The 19,115-nt window shown below is 39.6% G+C and overlaps 1 protein-coding gene across 6 annotated transcripts in view; it reads right to left on the reverse strand.

Moving 5' to 3' along the window:
- Positions 1–19,115, reverse strand: part of LOC111163420 (uncharacterized) — a 423,524-nt gene that overhangs the window by 393,548 nt on the left and 10,861 nt on the right. For all 6 annotated transcript variants that reach the window (XR_016395145.1, XR_016395143.1, XR_016395144.1 and 3 more), the window contains exon 1: positions 1–19,115. This exon is cut by the window's left edge; it is cut by the window's right edge and continues 10,861 nt beyond it. The gene's annotated coding sequence lies outside the window, so the exon portion shown is untranslated.

Raw genomic sequence — 19,115 nt, forward strand, 5'->3', positions numbered from 1 at the left:
ACACTTTGTTCTCTAGTGCTCACGGAACATTCTGCAGGATAGATCACATCTTAGGTCACAAATCAAGCCTTGGTAAATTTAAGAAAATTGAAATCATATCGAGTATCTTTTCTGACCACAATGCTATGAGACTAGATATCAATTACAGGGAAAAAAACCTGTAACACATACAAACAAATGGAGGCTAAACAATACACTACAAAATAACCAAGAGATCACTGAAGAACTCAAAGAGGAAATCAAAAAATACCTAGAAACAAATGAAAATGAAAAGACGATGACCCAAAATCTATGGGATGCAGCAAAAGCAGTTCTAAGAGGGAAGTTTAAACCAATACAATCCTACCTCAAGAAACAAGAAACATCTCAAATAAACAACCTAACCTTACATCTAAAGCAATTAGAGAAAGAAGAACAAAAAAACCCCCAAAGTTAGCAGAAGGAAAGAAATCATAAACATCAGAGTAGAAATAAATGAAAAAGAAATGAAGGAAACAATAGCAAACATCAGAAAACTAAAAGCTGGTTCTTTGAGAAGATAAATGAAATTGATAAAGCATTAACCAGACTCATCACAAAAAAAAGGGAGAAGACTCAAACCAACAGAATTAGAAACGAAAAAGGAGAAATAACAACTGACACTGCAGAAATACAAAGGATCATGAGAGAAGGCTACAAGCAACTATATGCCAATAAAATGGACAACCTGGAAGAAATGGACAAATTCTTAGGAAAGCACAACCTTCCAAGACTGAACCAGGAAGAAATAGAAAATATGAAGAGACCAATCACAAGCACTGAAATTGAAACTGTGATTAAAAATCTTCCAACAAACAAAAGCCCAGGACCAGATGGCTTCACAGGCAAATTCTATCAAATATTTAGAGAAGAGCTAACACCTATACTTCTCAAACTCTTCCAAAATATAGCAGAGGGAGGAGCACTCCCAAACTCATTCTATGAGGCCACCATCACCCTGATACCAAAACCAGACAATGATGTCACAAAAAAAGAAAACTACAGGCCAATACCACTGATGAATATAGATGCAAAAATCCTCAACAAAATACTAGCAAACAGAATCCAACAACACATTGAAAGGATCATACACCATGATCAAGTGGGGTTTATCACAGGAATGCAAGGGTTTTTCAATATATGCAGATCAATCAGTGTGATACACCATATTAACAAATGGAAGGATAAAACCCATATGATAATCTCAATAGATGTAGAAAAAGCTTTCAAAAATTCAGCACCAATTTATGACAAAAACTCTCCAGAAAGTAAGCATAGAGGGAACCTAACTCAACATAATAAAGGCTATATATGACAAACCGACAGCCACCTTCGTTCTCAATGGAGAAAAACTGAAACCATTTCCTCTAAGATCAGTAACAAGACAAGGTTGCTCACTCTCACCACCATTATTCCACATAGTTTTGGAAGTTTTAGCCTAAGCAATCAGAGAAGGAAAAGAAATAAAATGAATCCAAATCAGAAAAGAAGAAGTAAAACTGTCACTGTTTGCAGATGACATGATACTATACATAGGGAATCCTAAAGATGCTACCAGAAAACTACTGGAGCTAATCCGTGAATTTGGTAAAGTAGCAGGATACAAAATTAATGCACAGAAATCTCTTGCATTCCTATACAATAATGAAGAAAAACCTGAAAGAGAAATTAAGGAAACACTTCCATTTACCATTGCAACAAAAAGAATAAAATACCTTGGAATAAACCTACCTAAGGAGACAAAAGACCTGTGTGCAGAAAACTATAAGCCACTGATGAAAGAAAATAAAGATGATACAGACAGATGGAGAGATATACCATGTTGTTGTACTGGAAGAATCAACATTGTGAAAATGACTATACTACCCAAAGCAATCTACAGATTCAATGCAATCCCTATCAATCTACCAACAGCATTTTTCACAGAACTAGAACAAAAAATTTCACAATTTGTATGGAGACACAAATGACTCAGAATGGCCAAAGCAAACTTGAGAAAGAAAAATGGAGCTGGAGGAAACAGGCTCCCTGACTTCAGACTATACTACAAGGCTACAGTAATCAAGACAGTATGGCACTGGCACAAAAACAGAAATATAGATCAATGGAACAAGATAGAAAGCCCAGAGATAAACCTACACACATGTGGTCACCTTATCTTTGATACAGGAGGCAAGAATATACAATGGAGAAAAGACAGCCTCTTCAATAAGTTGTGCTGGAAAAACTGGACAGCTACATGTAAAAGAATGAAATTAGAACACTTCCTAACACCATACACAAAAATAAACTCAAAATGGATTAAAGACTTAAATGTAAGGCCAGACACTATAAAACTCTTAGAGGAAAACATAGGCAGAACACTGTATGACATAAATCACAGCAAGTTCCTTTTTGACCCACCTCCTAGAGTATTGGAAAAAAGCCCAAAAATAAATAAATGGGACCTAATGAAACTTAAAAGCATTTGCACAGCAAACGATAAACAAGACGAAAAGACAACCCTCATAATGGGAGAAAATATTTGTAAACGAAGCAACTGACAAAGAATTAATCTCCAAAATATACAAGCAGCTCATGCAGCTCTATACCAAAAAAACAAACAACCCAATCCAAAAATGGGCAGAAGATCTAAATAGACATTTCTCCAAAGATATATAGATTGCCAACAAACACAGGAAAGTATACTCAACATCACTAATCATTAGAGAAATGCAAATAAAAATTACAATGAAGGGGCTTCCCCAGTGGCGCAGTGGTTGAGAGTCCGCCTGCTGATGCAGGGGACACGGGTTCATGCCCCAGTCTGGGAAGATCCCACTTGCCATGGCGCAGCTAGGCCCATGAGCCATGGCCGCTGAGCCTGTGCATCCGGAGCCTGTGCTCCACAACGGGAGAGGCTACAACAGTGAGAGACCCGCATACCACAAAAAAAATTACAATGAAGTATCACCTCACACCAGTCACAATGGCCATCATCAAAAAATGTACAAACAATAAATGCTGAAGAGGGTGTGGAGAAAAGGGAAACCTTTTTCACTGTTGGTGGGAATGTAAATTGATACAGCCACTATGGAGAATAGTATGGAGGTTTCTTAAAAAACTAAAAATAGAACTACCATATGACCCAGCAATCCCACTACTGGGCATATACCCTGAGAAAACCATAATTCAAAAAGATACACGTACCACAATGTTCACTGCAGCACTATTTACAATAGCCAGGACATGGAAGCAACCTAAGTGTCCATTGACAGATGAATGGATAAAGAAGATGTGGCACATATATACAATGGAATATTACCCAGCCACAAAAAGAAATGAATTTGAACTATTTGTAGTGAGGTGGATGTACCTAGAGTCTGTCATACAGAGTGAAGTAAGTCAGAAAGAGAAAAACAAATACCGTATGCTAACACATATATATGGAATCTAAAAAAAAAAAAAAAAAAGGTTCTGATGAACCAGTGGCAGGACAGGAATAAAGATGCAGACATAGAGAATGGACTTGAGGACACAGGGAGGGGGAAGGATAAGCTGGGACAAAGTGAGAGAGTAGCATGGACAGATATACACTACCAAATGTAAAACAGATAGCTAGTGGGAAGCAGCTGCATAGCACAGGGAGATCAGCTCGGTGCTTTGTGACCACCTAGAAGGGTGAGACAGGGAGGGTGGGAGGGAGATGTAAGAGGGAGGGGATATGGGGATATATGTATACATATAGCTGATTCACTTTGTTATACAACAGAAACTAGCACACCATTGTGAAACAATTATACTCCAATAAAGATGCTAAAATAAAAGGTATACAGATGGCAAGTAAGCATATGAAGAGATGCTCCACATAATATGTCATTATGGAAATGCAAATTAAACCAACAATGAGATACCACTACACACCTATTAGAATGGCCAAAATCCAGAACTCTGACAACAGCAAGTGTTGATGAGGATGTAGAGCAACAGGAACTCTCAGTCACAGTTGCCAGGAATGCAAAATGATAAAGCCACTGTGGAAGACAGCTTGGTGATTTTTTACAAAACTTAACATACTCTCACCATAAGATCCAGCAATCACACACTCCTTGGTATTCACCCAAATGACTTGAAAACATCTGTCCACACAAAAACCTACATCTTTATTTATAGCATCTTTATTCATAATTGCTAAAACTCGGAAGCAATCAAAATGTCCTTCATTAGATGAATGAATAAATAAACTGTGGTATATCAAGACAATGGAATATTATTCAGAGTTAAAAAGAAATGAGCTATCAAGTCATGAAAAGACATGAAGGAAACTTAAATGCATATTACTGAGCAAAGAAGCCAATGTGAAAAGCCTACATACTGTATGATTCTAACTATATGACATTCTGGAAAAGGCAAAACTATGGAGACAGTAAAAAGATCAGTGGTCACTAGGAGTTGGAAGAGGAAGGGAAGGATGAAAAGGCAGAGCACAGAGTATTTTTAGGGCAGTGAAAATACTCTGTATAATACTATAATGATGGATTCATGTCATTATACATTTGTCTAAATGCACAGAATGTACAACACCAAAAGTGAACCCCAATGTAAACTATGGACCTTGGGTGAGTACAATGAGTCAATGTAGATTCGTTGATTGTAAAAAAAATGTACCACTCTGGTAAGGGAGAGTTATGCATGTGTGGGGACAAGGGGTATATGGGAAATCTCTGTACTTTCTATTCAATTTTGATGTGAACCTAAAACTGCTCTAAAAAACTGTCTGTTTAAAAATATCTAGGTTCTGGATCTGCTAAGCTGAGAAATATATAGTACATATCTTAGGATGGGAAATGTAACCTACCTACTTAATACATAGGAGTAAACACAGAGAATTAGGCAAAATGAGGAGACAGAGGAATATGTTCCAAAAAACCACAGAATAACTAAGCGAAGTGGAGACACTTCATAGAATTTTATTTTATTTTATTTTTACTTTTTTTTTTATTGAAATATAGTTGATTTTAAATGTTGTGTCAATCTCTGCTGTACAGCAAAGTGACTCAGTTGTACACATATAGACATTCTTTTTTTTAATCTTCTTTTCCATTATGGTTTATCAATAGGACCCTGTTGTTTATCCATCCTGTATATAATTGTTTACATCTGCTAATCCCAAACTCCCAGTCCTTCCCTCCCCCACCCCCCTCCCCCTTGGCAACCACAAATCTGTTCTGTTCTCTATGTCTGTGAATCTGTTTCTGTTTTGTAGATAGGTTCATTTGTACCATATTTTAGATTCCACATATAAGCAATATCATATGGTATTTGTCTTTCACCTTCTGACTTACTTCACTTAGTATGATCATCTCTAGTTGCATCCATGTTGCTGCAAATGGCATTATTTCATTCTTTTTTATGACTGAGTAGTAATCCATTGTATATATGTACCACATCTTCTTTATCCATTCATCCATTGATGGATATCTAGGTTGTTTCCATGTTTTGGCTATTGTGAATAGTGCTGCTATGAACCTAGGGGTGCATGTATCTTTTGAATTATAGTTTTGTCCTGGTATATGCCCAGGAGTGACTGCTGGATCATATGGTAATTCTATTTTTAGTTTTCTGAGGAACCTCCACACTGTTTTCCATAGTGGCTGCACCAACTTACATTCCCACCAACAGTGTAGGAGGGTTCCCTTTTCTCCTCACCCTCTCCAGCATTTGTTATTTGTAGACTTTTAATGATGGCCATCCTGACCCGTGTGAGGTGGTACCTCATTGTAGTTTTGATTTGCATTCTCTAATAATTAGTGATGTTGAGCATCTTTGCATGTGCCTACTGGCCATCTGTATGTCTTCTTCGGAGAAATGTGTATTAAGGTCTTCTGCCCATTTTTGATTGGGTTGTTCTTTTGTTGTTGAGTTGTATGAGCTATTTGTATATTTTGGAGATTAAGCCCTTGTCTGTTGCATCTTTGGCAAATATTTTCTCCCATTCCATAGGTTGTCTTTTGTTATGGTTTCCTTTGCTGTGTAAAAGCTTGCAAGTTTGATTAAGTCCCAGTTGCTTACTTTTGTTTTTATTTCTATTGCCTTGGAAGACTGACCTAAGAAAACATCGGTACAATTTATGTCAGAGAATGTTTTGCCTATGCTCTCTTTTAGGAGTTTTATGGTGTCATGTCTTATGTTTAAGTCTTTAAGCCATTTTGAGTTTATTTTTGTGCATTGTTTGAGGGTGTGTTCTAACTTCATTGATTTACATGCAACTGTCCAACTTTCCCAGCACCACTTGCTGAAGAGACTGTGTTTTTCCCATTTTATATTCTTGGCTTCTTTGTTGAAGATTAATTACCGTAGGCATGTGGGTTTATTTCTGGGCTCTCTGTTCTGTTCCATTGATCTGTATATCTGCTTTTTACCAATACCACACTGTTTTGACTACTGTAGCTTTGTAGTATTGTCTGAAGTCTGGGAGAGTTATGCTTCCTGCTTTGTTTTTTTCCCTCAGGCTTGCTTTGGAAATTCTGGGTTTTTTATGGGTCCATATAAATTTTTGGATTATTTGTGCTAGTTCTGTCATGGGTATTTTGATAGGGATCACATTAAATCTGCAGATTGCTTTGGGTAGTATTGCCATTTTAACAATATTAATTCTTCCAATCCAAAAGCATGAGATATCTTTCCAATTCTTTGAATCCTCTTTAATTTCCTTTATTAATGCTTTATAGTTTACAGCATATAAGTCTTTCACCTCTTTGGTCAGGTTTATTCCTAGGTATTTTATTTTTCTGGTGCTATGTTAAAAAAGTATTGTTGTTTTACTTTCCCCTTTTGATATTTCATTGTTAGGGTAAAGAAATGCAACTAATTTTTGAATGTTAATCTTGTATCCTGCTACTTTGCTGAATTCACTTATTAGATCTTGTAGTTTTTGTGTGGAGTCCTTAGTGTTTTCTATATGTAGTATCATGTCATCTGCATATAGTGACAATTTTACCTCTTCCCTTCCAATTTGGATACCTTTTATTTCTTTTCCTTGTCTGATTGCTGTGGCTAGGACTTCCAATACTATGTTGAATAGACATGGTGAGAGTGGGCATCCTTGCCATGTTCCAGATTTTAGCGGGAATAGAATTTTAATTCTTTTAAATTTGTTAAGGCTTGATTTATGATCCAGGATATGGTCTCTCTTGGAAAATATTCTTTGTGAACTTAAAAAGAATGTGTGCTCTGCTGTTGGATGGAGTTTTCTATAAACAGCAGCTAGATTCAGTTGGTTAATGGTGTTTTTCAGCTTTCTAACCTCACTAACATTTTGTCTATTGTTTCTATTACTGAGAGAAAAGTGTTTATCTTTCCAACTATATTTTCATGTATTTTGAAGCTCGTTGTTAGGTATATACACATTAGGAATTTTTTTTAATTAATAAATTTATTTATTTATTTTTGGCTGCATTGGGTCTTCGTTGCTGTGCGCAGGCTTTCTCTAGTTGCGGCAAACAGGGCCTACTCTTCGTTGAGGTGCAGGGGCTTCTCATTGCAGTGGCTTCTCTTGTTGTGGCGCATGGGCTCTAGAGTGCGAGGGCTCAGTAGTTGTGGCTTGTGGGCTCTAGAGAGCAAGCTCAGTAGTTCTGGCACACGGGCTTAGTTGCTCCACAGCATGTGGCATCTTCCCAGACCAGGGCTCGAACCCATGTCCCCTCCATTGGCAGGTGGATTCTTAACCACTGTGCCACCAGGGAAGTCCACACATTAGGAATTTTTATGTTTTCTTGGCAAATTAGTCTTTTTTTCTTATGTAATCAATGTGTAATGTTCCTTTTTATCCCCGAATTTTCTTTCCTCTGAAGTATGCTTTGCCATTAATATAATCATTCCAGCCTCCTTTTTATTTAGCTTTTGCATGGTATATCTTTTCCCAATCTTTAACTTTTAGCCCACCTATATCACTGTATTTGAAGTACTTTGTTTACATACAGCATATAGTTTAGACTTGCTTTTTTTAATCCATTCTAACAATCTTTGTTTATTAATTGGTGTATTGAAAGTATTTACATTTAGTGAAATTAATGATATGTTTGGATTTGTTTACCATTTTATTGTTTTCACTTTGTTCTCTCATTTTGCATTTCTCTGTTTTCCCTTTCTTGCCTTTTTTTGTGGGGCATTATTTGAGCACTTTTTAATGTTACTCTATTCTAATTTATCTATTATGATTTTTAACAGCATCTCTCTGTATAGTTTTTTAGTGGTTGCTCTTGGGGTTGCAAAATACATACTTAACTTTTTACAATCTTTTTAGAATCAATATTTTGTCACTTCCATTGGAATACAGAAACTTTAACATCATAAAGCTCCCCTTATCCTGCCCTTCTTATTGTTAGAGGTATTGTCTTAAATATCACATATACTGAAAACTTCATCAGACCATGTTATACTTTTTGCTTTCAACCATAAAATGTATTTTAAAGAACTCAAGAGGAGAAGAGTCTATTACATCTATCCAAATATTAACCAGTTCTGTTTCTCTTTCTCACTCTTGATGTTCCCTGCTTCTTTCAGGTATCATTTCCTTTCCGTCTGTAGAATTCCCTTTAGCAATTATTTTAAAGTATCTGAGGATGCCTTTATTTTACTTTCATTCCTGTAAGATATTTTTGTTGTACACAGAACTCTGAGTTGACAATTCTTTTCTTTCAGCACTTGAAAAATGTACTACTTCCTTTTGATATCTACGATTTCTGATGAAAGAATCATTGTCATCAAATCACTGTTTTTTAGGGAGGGATAAATCAGGAGCTTGGGATGAACATACACACACTACTATATATAAGATAGATAACCAACAAAGACCTACTGTATAGCACAGGGAACTCTACTCAGTATTCTGTGATAACCTACAAGAGAAAAGAATCTAAAAGAGAACGAATATATGTATATGTATAACTGAATCATTTTGCTGTACACCTTAAACTAACACAACATTGTAAATCAACTATACTCCAATAAAATTAAAATTTTTAAAAAGTCACTGTTTCTCTCTAGCTGTTTCTAGAATTTTTCTTTGTCTTCGATGTTTCAGAAATTTGTGATGTATTTAGCCATAAATTCCTCTGATTTTGTCCTGTTTGGAGTTTGCTCCACTTCTTAACTTTGTAGGTATGTGTCTTTCTCAAAATGTGTTAAGTTTTTAAACATTATTTCTTCAAACATTTTTTCAGCACCACATTTTCTTGTCTCCTTCTGGGAGTCTGATGACACAAATACTAGACCTTTTGCTGTTGTTCCATTGGACTCTGAGGTTCTGTTCTTTATTTTATTTCAATCTTTTTTCTCTCTGTTGTTCAGATTGGATAATTTCCATTGATCTGGCATCGGATTCACTATTTCTTTGCCCTGTTCTTCATTCTGTTATTGAGTCCTTTCAGTGGATTTTTAATTTTAGTTATTGTGTTTTTCAGTTCTAATATTTTCATTTGGTTCTTTTCTATGTCTTCTATTTCTATTTTTAACTTTCCATTTTAACTTTGTTTCAAAAAGCACTCATGATTGCTCCTTTGAGTATATTTATAATACCTGCTTTAAAGTCTGTCAAATAATCCCAACATTTGTATTATCTCATCATTGGCATCTGTTGATTGTCCTTTCCAAAACAAGTTGAGAATTTCATAGTTCTCCATATACCAAGTAATTCTGGATTGTATCCAGGACATTTCTTTTTTTTTTTTTTTAACGTCTTTATTGGAGTATAATTGCTTTACAATGGTGTGTTAGTTTCTGCTTTATAACAAAGTGTATCAGCTATACATATACATATATCCCCATATGTCTTCCCTCTTGCGTCTCCAAGAGGGAAGAGGTATGGGGATATATGTATATGTATAGCTGATTCACTTTGTTATAAAGCAGAAACTAACACACCATTGTAAATACTTTATAAGACTCTGGGTCTTGTTTAAATCATATGAGAGAATGTTGATGGTTCTGTTTTAGCAGCATTTGACCTGGTTAAGTTCAAGTCATAAGTTCCAGCTCACTTTCTGTGTGTTGTGGTTACAACATCAATTCAGATTTCAAAGGCTTTAAGTGCTATTGAGATGTGTCCTGTAAGTATGTCACCCAGTGATTAATCTGGAACAAGGGAAGAGGTCTGTTAGCTCAGTTCTCACAGTCTTTGGAAGGCTAATTAGGAGCAGAGGTTGAACATGTTGGAGACCAGCACAGGTTGGAGACCAGCCCAGAAAGACAAACAATTTTATGGGATCCATTTCCTGACCTCTCCCTTCTCCGCTATCTCCCAGCACTGTCTGGTTCCTTGAGTCTCCTTTTTTCAGTCCATCAGCCAAATGTCACTCGCTTCTGTGATTGAGTCACATCTGGGGTCCAAATGACAAGAGGCCAGAGACAGAAAGTGAAGAAAAAAAAAAAAAAAGAAGGGAGAGGTGGCTTGGTCCTGCCTCTTATAACTGCAGCTCCACTGTCCCCCTGCTCAGAAGTCTGGCTTCTGCAGTTTTCCACAGGGGCTGCTTTGCTACCACTGCTCCCACCACAAAACTGCCTGGGGCCTGGGGTGAAAGTGAATGGAGAAAAAGGGGAGGGGAAAAAAAAGAGTGATTTCCTCAATCTCTGAGTTTTAGGAGTTCTTTTCTGCTCCTCAAGGCAGAGCTAGAAGGATTTTCCTGGGTCTCTCTCTATCTATTCCATAATGCGTACTTTTGCATTTTGACTGAATGAGATCAGGCTGGCGATACCTGAGGAAAAAAATATAGTTAACTCCCTGCTAATTTGGTGGTACTCCAAATTCTGATATTCTTTCCCAACCTGACTACTATTGCAGATGGAAGTGAAGCGCAGTAGGGCAATCCTCTGACGAGACTAACCAGCCACTTGTTGGCAAGTTGACTTAATTCAACCCCTTCAACCCTCAAAGGGGCAGCAATTCATGCTGACTGGTAACCTTCCTTTTATAAGTTCCCTGGGAACACAGACTAATCAGAATCCTGAAGGAGCTATTCCCAGAACATATTATACCAAAAAGGTGCATCCAAGTGGTTCAAGAGCTGAATGAAGTGTAACGTATGCTGTGCTGTGCTGTCCAGATCCCCCCTCCGGGACTGAAACGCTCATCCCCCCAGCCGCTAGGTGTGCTGGGAATTGATGGCTCTCAGCCGAGTCCCTCTCTGGTCATTGCCCTGGAAAGGGCAAGCCAAAGAAAGCCACTCTCCCCAAGGCCACATGCTATGGATGTGAGTCAGCTCACATCCAGGGAATGGTCACAGAGTAAGTATAAAGCCAGGCAGTCTTAATGCAAAGAAGGACAACTCTGCAGGGCTGCCTCAGCTCAAGAGTTCCCCATGGAGTTGGCTGAGTTTTTTGTTTAACCCCTTCCTTTGCCCAGTCCTACTTCCTTCACTCCCCAACAAATGTTCATTCGAGGACACCCTCCAGTAAACCTCCTGCACACAAACTGTCTCAGAGTTTGCTTCCTGGGGAACCCACCATACGACATGTACTAGGTCTAAGCATGAAGCTCCCCTTGTGATGAGAATTGGTTCAGAAATGGGCACATGACTCAAATCAGGTTAATATGAAATGAAGGGACTTGTCCTGGGATCTTCTGGGAAATCTTCCTGCCACTAGAGAGAACCATAGGAAAAGATGATCACTCTTTCAAACTAAACCTGAACAAGGACTCTTATACCTCCAATTGCAACTGACAAGTATACTTTGATCCCCAGAACATCCAGCCTTAGAACAAAGTTTATACTGTCATTGGCAGAATAGTGAGATGGGAGGAGCCTGAGTCCCTAATGATATCATTGAGTCACAAAGTCAATGCACCCTGAAGGCCACCCCATTTTTAGATTTCTTATTATATAAGCCATAGATTTTATTATTTAAGGCAGTCTGAAGGCTTATTTTTTGTCTGTTTCTGCTACTTGCTGCCGAAATATCTGATACAGATGTGCATTTTACTGTAAAGGAACTCTCCCTTCCTTTACTGCTTCAGGAGGAGGTTTTCATGTTCATTGAAAAAAGCATGAAAAATCCTTAGCCAACACAATGGACGAAAAAAATTGAACTGTGACCAAGTGCAAGTGGCTGATGATAAATTTCCTTTTCCTTCCTCCTTTCCTCCCTTCCTCTCTTCCTCTCTTCCTCTCTTTTTCTCTTTCTTTCTTTCTTTCTTTCTTTTCCTCCCTCCCTTCCTTTCTATAGGGAACTGAAGATACTTTTTTTTTTAAGAATGAAAAAAGGAGACCTAGGTGAACAAATATATTTTGTGCACAAAAAAATAAAACCACAGCAATACATGCAACTTGGTTGAGAAAATTTACCTTAAATTCTGTTTTTAAGATCAAAGTACAATCTAGGCCATGATCTGAAATTTGGTATATAATTGGAACTTCTGAAAACTCTCTCTGCAATAGGCACGTGAAGACAGGCACCTGGTAATTGCGAAGAGTATTTATACGCCTGTGGAGGAGGAAGAGAGAGATTTTTGCAAAATTACTTCAGAAGGAAAATGCCTATAAAAGAAAGACGTGATTCCAAAAGTGATTCAGTTTTCAATCTGAAAGACAAACAATCCATTATGACAACCCAAGAAAAAGTTACTTACCCCCAAACACATAGTATCTTGAGTCAAACTCTGAAGGTTAAAAGAGTATGATTTTGGCAGACGAAAGAGGAAAGAGTTTTCAAGAAGCAAGGGGCTCTGCCTTTTCTTAGAGAATGCCACACTTGCCCTGTTTCAAGATTCAAGGATATGGCAGTGGAACACTGTGCTCTGATTTCAAAAGTTATGAGAGTCTCTCATGTCTGCTTAATTAATCATGTTCTCTTCTTCCCTATCACTTGCCGTTTCAAAACTGTTTCCTCGAGCATCTGAAAACAAAATCTAACGACTCCATCATTATAGAAAATAGACAAAGCATAGGGCTGGACTTGGGAGACAGGTTTTAATCACGGGTCTGCCCAGGAGCAAGCTGGGTGTCATCGGTCACATCACTTTTCTCTCTGGGCCTCCATTTCCTCATCTGCAAAATGATCCTTTGGTCTCCATAATTATAGATTTTTGGGGAAATGAGGATCTGTATAAATATTGGAGTGGCATGTGGCAGTGATAACCCACTTTTCCATCCACTCTATTCACCTGACATGTCACAACTCAAAGTCTTAGCCCAATTTACAACCTATGGTATGTCAGTCTGTTGTGGGCAAAAACCCAAGACAGAAAAAACAAATCCTCTTCTTCCAAATCTGCATTCAACATCCACTTTACTTTTGATGCCTTGAGTGTGAGTCCACATCATCACTGCAGAGGAGAAATGAATCAAACACCCCTGTTTCTTTTCTGCTTCACATTTTAGAAATGATCCCAGAGGTCGCAGTATGTCGAGTATGACTGATTTTGTAGAAACATAGGTTAAGATGGTGATAAGTAGGAACTGAATGAACCTGGAGTCCTTCGGAGGCATATTAATGAGGTTGGGTCTTCAAATGTGTATAAAAATAAACTCAGTTCTCTAAGTGCTTACCCTAAACATCCAGTAAGGTTCTCAGGCTAAAACATCAAAGGCAACCCCATGACTCATAAGACCAGGACTAGAAGGACTGACTCAGAAGTACCACCTAACATGGAAACAGTGATAGGAACCCATGGAGCGCTTTGCAGAACATCTGGCCTGGACACTTCCAAGATTCAATACAAAAGAACAGAGGGAAAAGGGGAGGCTGCTCTAGAGTGACGTCTACTAAAGAAACACAGCAGGCAAATGCAAGGCATTAACTTTGACTCTAATGATATTCTGGAAACGATTTAAGAAATTTGATAATTGACTATGTGTTGCATATTATTGAATTAACGGTTTCTTTAGATGTGGAAATATTATGATTATTGGTTAGGAAAGTGAAAATGTCTTTGTTTACGAGAAATCCATTATTTGGAATCATATAGAAGTGAAATGTCATGATACCTGCATACTACCTTTGGATGGCTTACAAAAGGAAAGGAAAGTGTGTGTGTGTGTGTGTGTGTGTGTGTGTGAAGATGTTAACAACTGGTGAATGTAGAAGACCAGTATATGGGTGTTAATAATTCTGTTCTTTCAATTTTCCTCAGATTGTTTTTTTTTAAGATTTCTTATTTATTTAATTTATTTTTGGCTGTGTCAGGTCTTAGCTGCAGCACGTGGGATCTATTCTGAGGCATGTAGGGTCTTTTGTTGCGGCACGCAGGCTTCTCTCTAGTTGTGGTGTGTGGATTTTCTCTCTTTGGTTGTGATGCGCAGGCTCCAGGGCACATGGGCTCTGTAGTTTGTGGTACATGGGCTCTAGCTGACTCTTTACCACTGGACCACCAGGGAAGTCCCGGGATTTGATTTTTTTACCTTAAGAAAGGTATACAATCCAGCCCAACCTAACATGGCCAGAGAGCATGTGGGCGTTCCAGGGGGTCTCATGGCTGCAGGACCCCAGGATGTTTCCCTTTCCCAGGAGTCACTTTGCTTCCCGGGCTCCTAGTAAAAATCATACTGACACTTGTCACGGCCAAACACATAACTCACAATTGCTAGCAAAAGATACAGGGGGAAATATTATAATCTCCACTTTACAGAGGAGAAAACAGAAGCACAACCAAGTCAGCTGCCTTGCGAGGCCTCTTTGCAGGAGGCATGCCGATGTCCTGCCTGGTTCCCCTGGAGTCTCTCTGACCAGTTCTGTGGACCTGTCTCCCAACTTCTGTCTCCTTCACTGCCAATGGCTCTCACCTCCAACCTTCTTCAAAGGACGTACCTTGGGCTACCAGAACCTCTGCATCCGGATTCCAAACTCTGGAGAGCCCGAAGAACTAGGGAGCTGATGTCTCTCTGGGGTGTCTTGCAGCTGCTGCTGCCCTATATCAGTTTCAGGAGACTAGGGATGCCTTCCATTTCAGTTTTAGCCCAGAAAATAAATCCCCCCGTCATTGTCATCATTGTACTTACGAAGCTCAACTGCTTATTCCCCAAATCAAACCACTTCCCTCCTAAACATCCTGGTAATCCCACACACAGGCTTGTCGTTTCATCCCACGTTCTCTGGGTGGCCATGGATGAGCCGCGCTCCAAGATAAAGTCCCATAATTGCAGACTTACACTGTATTCTCTTGACTCTTGCGGCCACCATATGCCTAAACCCAGGACAGGCAAACAGAGGCCTTAAGGTAGCACCTGGTTCTTCACTTATTTAATGCCTATGAATCTCATGTAACATGAGAGGTATGCATTTTGTGAAAGAGTTTGCAAGGTTTATGATTTTTTAAATATCGCTTGTTTGGAAGGGGCCTTGGAGGACATTCAAGTCTGCTTCTAGTGACAGGAAGCTCACACTTCAGCAAGATAGCTGGGTCTGGATTGTGGCCATCTAAGTTATCATAAAGTTCTTCCTTATGAGGAAAGTGTGTGATCATTAGTGCCTAGACTTTGAGGGATCTATCCTCACTGTTCAGGGACTTCTTGAGCTTCCTTCACAAATCTCGGCTAAATTCCAGGACTGGGACTTCCCTGTTGGCACAGTGGTTAAGAATCCTCCTGCCAATGCAGTGGACACGGGTTCAAGCCCTGGTCCGGGAAGATCCCACATGCCACAGAGCAACTAAGTCCGTGCACCACAACTACTGAAGCCCACATGCCACAACTACTGAAGCCCGTATGCCTAGAGCCCATGCTCTGCAACAAGAGAAGCCACCGCAAGGAGAAGCCCACGCGCCGCAGCAAAGAGCAGCCCCCGCTCACCGCAGCTAGAGAAAGCCCACACGCAGCAATGAAGACCCAACGCAGCCAAAAATAAATTAATTAATTAATTTTTTTAAAATAAACAAATAAATTCCAGGACTAAGACTGAGTGGATAACCATGCACTGTCTGGGTTAAGTTCAGTTATTTTCAGGAGCTGATAACCAAATATGTAATACCTGGTTTAGCATAGACGGCACCAACTAAGCAGAGTGGATGCAGGCAGGGGTACAGGGCCCTAGGGCCCCAGGGGATCCTGTCCCGCCTATGCCAGGGGTGAACCTGCCAGTAGCTGGACTGTGTGGAGGCTGGGGGACCCCCTGGCAGCAGAGGAGCATTCGGGCGGCACTGGCGGGGGGAGCGGATTTGTGGTAACAGTTATTTGCCATCAGGTCCAAAAGCATTTCCACATTTGACAGTCATCATAGCCATACCACTGTGCACTGCGTGAACAACAGTTCTGGTTTTATTTTAATGGTAGGAGTAATAGAAAAAAAAATACTTTGAAACCATAAAAAAAGAGAAGGTGAGAATGAATGAATGAATGCAACTTGGATGTAAAAGACAGCCCTACACACAGACACCTACAGTCTCTCTCTCTCTCTCTCTCTCTCTCACACACACACACACACACACACACACACACACAATTAGAAAAACAAGTGAAGCTCCACATCCATGGCAACCAGAATTTGTGGTCAACCTCAGTTCTCCCTCAGCTTTAGAACTTCAGTCCCCTCGAGCTGTGTTTTAAGGCCGCTTAGAGAAAAGGCTGTTTTGGTGCTTTCTGCCACTGAGTTTCCTGGCTGGCCAGCCAGATGCTGACCTCAGGAAAATGTGAAACATTATTCAGCAAACAGGGAGGACACTGGTCAAAGCAGGGAGGAGAGCACTAAAGATAAACAATAATATTATTCAAGAGAACTCAAAAGGGGAAAAAGCAACCCCGAGCAAGATAAGCAAGGAGGGACACAGAGGCCCAGGAGGACAGAGCTTTCCCTCCCCCGCTATCTAGAAAATGCTTCCCGTCCTCAGGCCCTAAAAATCGTCCCTGGTCAGCAAAGTCCACGATGGCCAACACTGACGCCTTACCCCTTAGTCAGCAGCACCGAGGCAGCAAAAGGAAAAAGAGCCTTGACTTGAAAGACTAATTTAATCGTGTTTCCCAATTAAAATGAATATAAGGAGTTTTACTTTTGTTACTCACCATTTAAAATCCATACAGAAAACAAACTTACAATTACCAGTGGGGGAAAAGCGGGGAGGGATGAACTGGGAGATTGGGATTGACATATACACACCGTAACAGCCTATATGGGAAAAGACTCTAAAAAAGAGTGCATATATGTATATGTATAACTGATTCACTTTACTGTACACCTGAAACGAACACAACATTGTAAATCAACTATACTCCAATAAAAATTTTTTGAAATAAAAAAAATAAAATCCATACACAGTGAGAGATTAGGTTAACTAAAACAAAGAATGGTCTATTGGCCTGGAGGTAGAAAATTGCTGCAAATTCCAGGTGGGGGTTTCCAACCATCCAGTCAACATAGAATGCAAACCCACACCAGGAGAGCCCAAAAGCTTCACACGAGGGAGAAAGTTCACTTTTTTCTTTGTGACTCTCCATCACACCAAATATTCGCATAGATCTAAGTTTTATCTCCGACAGAACTGTCACCAAAAAGGAGTTTCCTCATTTCAGGATGATGCTACTAAGGCAAGAAAAATGAAATGACTGTTAACAAAAGATATTTGCTTTTCCTGATGACCTCAAAGACAGGAATAATACCAGGTGCAGCTGCCAAAATGTGTACTTAGGGCGATCGCATTAACAGGGTAACCTAAAGAAATTTAACTGAGCCAGTGGTTGTGTGTCAGTAATTAGATAACCCGGAGAGGACAAGTGTAGGAAAAACAGCCTATGACAAAAAATGGGAGTGCTTGACCTTCTAGCGTCAAAATCTGTTCCAGAAATTCAATATTTCACTTTGGACAATAGAGAACTTAAAAAAAATATAGGTTCAGAAGGAACTAGTCCAAGGCACAACAAAACTTGTTTTTCTTTAAGAATCATCAGTAAGACTATCTTAGCTATTGATTCCTGATTATTCTTCAAGTCCCAACTGCCCTGGAAAGTCTTTTCCCCTGACCATCTGAGACAATGCTGATGTCTCCCTGTTCTGAATTTATCCTATAGTGTTTATATACACAGCATAGTATGCACTATGTGAGGTCATCTTTATGGGTGGATATTCTCGTTACTCTAGCTAAGGTATAAGTTCATCAAGGACAAACACAGGCTGTGGTCATCTCTGCATCCTCCACAGTGCCCAGCACCGTGCATGGTGCATCGTAGAGGTCTATTGGAGAGTTGATTTATTGATGCTACTGGGGCTCCCAGACATAGTCCAGGGAGGAATGGAAAGTAGAGGGAGAGGTGGAAGACAAGAGAGGGAAAGAGGAAGGGGAAGGGGAGAGAGGAGGAAGAAAGCTCTATGCGGAGGGCCTGATCTAGAATCTGGAACGCTGTCACAGGAGTCCATTTAGTGACCTCAATGGTACAGGTGACCTAATTCAGTCTAAGGCAACCCCCTGATTTCAGAAAGCTATGACTATAAATCAATCCAAGAAACACCTGTCTAGTTGATAAGAACTTAAAGGGGTTACATTAGTCAAAACCTACTTTCAGAACATTTCAGATGACTGTGGAACAAGGCATTGCCAATTTCTCAAATGCATCAATTAAGTAGATTTTTCACGCCAAGCTTTATCCATATGAGAATTCAGGCTCATCCAGACTATTGATTAGACCAATAATCAGCATTTTCTTCTGAGATAAACGAGAGTTACACCTTTGCTGAAGTGCTTCTGGCGCTGTACATGATGCTGCTGCTGGATGGGGTAACTGGACAGGCCCTGTAAGGATGGGCTGCCGTGCTCTGTCCCCTCCTTGCTCGGTTTGAAATTCTCCTCTGCCAGAGATATCTCGAGAGTTAGTTCCACAAAAAGAAATGCAATAGCCTAGGAAACCTACAACTCTTGCCCTGTTTTAGACGTTGGACAATTCCCTTAAGAAAAGTCCTTGAGGCCTGGCATGATGAGGATGTAAGAACTTCTGATGAATTACATCTGAAAGGCACTAATTCCTGAGATGCCTCCTACTGCTGGCTTGACCTGGGCCCAGTCTTAACTCTTTAAGCTCCTCGGTGGCTCCCAGGTTGCTGGTCGTTCCTTGCCCCCCACTTCCTAAGGTTTCCTGGGGTTGCTGGGCTGCAGGGAGAAAAGAATGTGCTTCTTGTTTCTTTCTGTTGCTGCTAGCACTTGG

The sequence above is a fragment of the Delphinapterus leucas genome, chromosome 12 (genome assembly GCF_059928025.1).
Source record: "Delphinapterus leucas isolate spDelLeu-1000000601 "Yukka" chromosome 12, BTC_Dleu_Yukka2, whole genome shotgun sequence".
NCBI lineage: Eukaryota > Metazoa > Chordata > Mammalia > Artiodactyla > Monodontidae > Delphinapterus > Delphinapterus leucas.